General features: G+C 41.3%; 1 non-coding gene across 1 annotated transcript; it reads left to right on the forward strand.

The window, feature by feature from the left end:
- Nucleotides 1-1,232: 1,232 nt before the first annotated feature.
- Nucleotides 1,233-1,334, forward strand: LOC114695760. Its single transcript, XR_003734911.1, has one exon. It is a non-coding gene; the product is annotated as a U6 spliceosomal RNA (small nuclear RNA).
- The last annotated feature ends 1,831 nt before the right edge of the window (nt 1,335-3,165 follow it).

The following is a 3,165-nucleotide window of genomic DNA, read 5'->3' on the forward strand; positions in this document are numbered from 1 at the left end:
TAAACATGAAGTGAACAAGAACAACAGTAACAGTCATGAATGGGGGAAAGCTCGTGAGGCCTCAACCCTACACAAAGAACTACAGGCAACTAAAGAATGCTGAGAATGCTGATAGAGAGAGAAACAGACTTTCCTAGGGAAGAGCACACCAATTGGATGTCCAGCATCAAATGGTCAGCCCTGAAACATACACGTGAGTAACATTATACAGACTGAGCAAATTATATTTAGAAATATGTGTGCATACATATGTGCATTTGACAACAATTAATAAATAGGGGGACATGAATTAGAAAGAAAGGGAGGAGGGGTACTTGGGAGGGTTTGAAGAGAGGAAAGGAAACGAATAAATGATGTAATTATATTATAATTTCAAAAAAGGGCAGGGGGGGCGGGAGAGACTTACTTTTTTAAGACATAGAGTTAAAAATAACATTTGAGAATTTATTGTATACCTAGTAATTAATCACCTGAAAGCTAATGTGAGCAGAAATTCTTACTTCCCAATAGGTTATCCTGCTTGAGCATGCCTGTTGGCCATTCTCACAGACACCTTATGGAGGGAACTAGTGCATGGATTCTTACTGATACCACATGATACTACCTTGTGTTCTTTGCCATCCCAAGGGAGATCAGTTACCCCATTCAATGTCCTGACACAAACATCTGTAGAAGAACAATGATAATTGATTTGACCAACCAGAATCTTTCTTGGAAATTTAACCTGGAGATATGGGAAGGGAATCTGTAAGCTAAAATTTGAATCACAAGTAGAGAGATGCCGCAAGATCATCCTATTGAAGTAGCCGTGTATGGGACTCTAGTGTGAAGAACCAAAAGACGAGATCAATTTTGATCCAATCATGTGCCCATGGAGGCCTTGGCAATGTGACCTGGGACTGACTTCAATAACTTACCACTCATTCAGTTCTAGCTAATCCATTTAACTTATAAACTAAGTGCTTTCAATACCAGGCACTTTAAAAAGCTGATATTAGTTACGTACATCATTATGAGGGGCCTGGGGGATTTTATAAAGTGCCTGCTGTACACACATAGGACCCGAGTTTAGATTCCCCAGCATTCACATAAAAATGAGTGGGGAGATATGCTTTTCTTACCCTCTCTTTGTGGGGACAGAGGTAGGCTGATCCCTGGAGCTCACTGGCCACCCAGTCGACCGCAGCTGATTAGGGTTCAGTAGAGATCCTTTCTCAAAATCCACGGTGGGCCTTGCTTCAGCAGTTTATACTAAAATTGGAATGACACAGGGAAGATTAGCATGGCTCCTGAACAAGGCTGACACACTAATTCACAATGTATTCCATCTTAGTTTCAAAGGTGGCAAGAGAGCGAGAGAACACCCAACATGGGCCTCTGGCCTGCATGTGCACATGCATATATATGCATGCATACACATACACACATACACATTTAAGCACTAACCATGTGAAAATGTACATCTACTGTGCACACACGCGCACACACCAAAAAGTCATCTATGAAATGCATATATATATGAAAAGACATATATAATAAATATATTATCTGAAATTTAGTGTAAAGATCTATAAATAAGAAACAACAAGTAAATAAATAAATAAATAAATGAAAATGGATCTATTCAATTCTTTGAGGCCGTAGAAGCAAGAACAGCATTGCTTTGGGGACACTTGGACAGGTGGTGGCATAAAGGTCAGTACTGCAGCAGGGAGGGTTCATCCTGGGCAGTTCCATTGATGACTTTAGCCCCCAGCAGCCTGGACAGCACTAGCGGGATACGTCAGCAGGAAGGATGTTTTCAGGTCACTTCCAGATTGATTTCTCTATGTTCTGTAACCTCAGTGTGTAGTGTTTTCAGCAATAAGGTCAAAAAAAGAAAAAACAGTCCAATCAGAACTGTGTCACAAAACTAAACAGGAAATAAAACTGGCTAGTAAATACTTTTAGAAGTGTTCATTCAATGTTATCAGTCATTTGGGAGTGGTGGGGGTATAAATTGGTATAGCCACTGTGGGAATCAATGCAGAGATTCCTCAAAAACAAACAAACAAACAAACAAACAAAAAAACCTAAAAATAGCACTATCATATGACCAGTTCTATGTTCCTGGGTATATATCCAAAGACACCATATTCTACAGAGGTGCTTGTACATTCTTGTTCATTGCAACTGTATTTACCAAAGCAAAGAAGTGGGATCAGCCTAGATGTCTATCAACTAACGGGTACTGAAAATGTGGTGCATATGCACAACGCCAATTTATTCAGCTTTAAGGAAAAGTGAAATTTGCAAGAAAAAAAATTCAACTGAAAATATACTATGTGGGCAAGCCAGAACCAGGTATACATCCACAGCATGTTCTCTCACGTATGTGGACGTTGACTTTGGATTTTTCTATTATTATGTCTTACTTGTAGTGTTTGTAAAGGACAGGAAGCTAAAAAGAGACCGTGGCATGTGGGGGTCCGGGGTAGGGCTGAAACGGTGAGGGAATAGTAAAGCACACGTGATACGAAAGTGGAGGGTGAATACCTGGAGTTCAAGGTTTAAGCAGAAATAGGGATGTGGGATGGGAAGGCAGAACAATGTTACTTCTGTTTCTATTTTGTGGAATAATTTGAGGAGTATTTGTTGTTTGTTTTTTTGGCGCTTTTTGGGGGGTCCGCCACCCAGCTCCCAAATAAATCACATTTGGATGCTTATTCTTTTTTTTTTTTCCTTCTGGTTTTTCGAGACAGGGTTTCTCTGTGTAGCTTTGTGCCCTTCCTGGAACTCACGCTGTAGCCCAGGCTGGCTTCGAACTCGCAGAGATCCTCCTGCCTCTGCCTCCTGAGTGCTGGGATTAAAGGCGGGCACCACCACTGCCCAGCGGAGGCTTATTCTTAACTTATGAATGCTCGGCTTTAGCTTGGCTTAGTTTCTTGTCAGCTTTTCTTAACTTAATTTTATCCCATCTACCTTTTGCCTCTGGGCATTTCCTGTTCTCTTACTTCTGTAAATCTTACACTTTCTCCGTGGCTTGCTGTGTGGCTGGCTGGCTGTGTAGCTGTCCTCCTTCTCCAGCTGCTATTTCCTTTCACTCCTCCATCTCTTTTTCTCCTCCTAGATTTCTCCTCTTTCTATTCTCTCTGCCTGCCAGCCCCGACTGTCCTTTCTCCTGAC

Source organism: Peromyscus leucopus, chromosome 10 (genome assembly GCF_004664715.2).
Source record: "Peromyscus leucopus breed LL Stock chromosome 10, UCI_PerLeu_2.1, whole genome shotgun sequence".
NCBI classification, from domain to species: Eukaryota; Metazoa; Chordata; class Mammalia; order Rodentia; family Cricetidae; genus Peromyscus; species Peromyscus leucopus.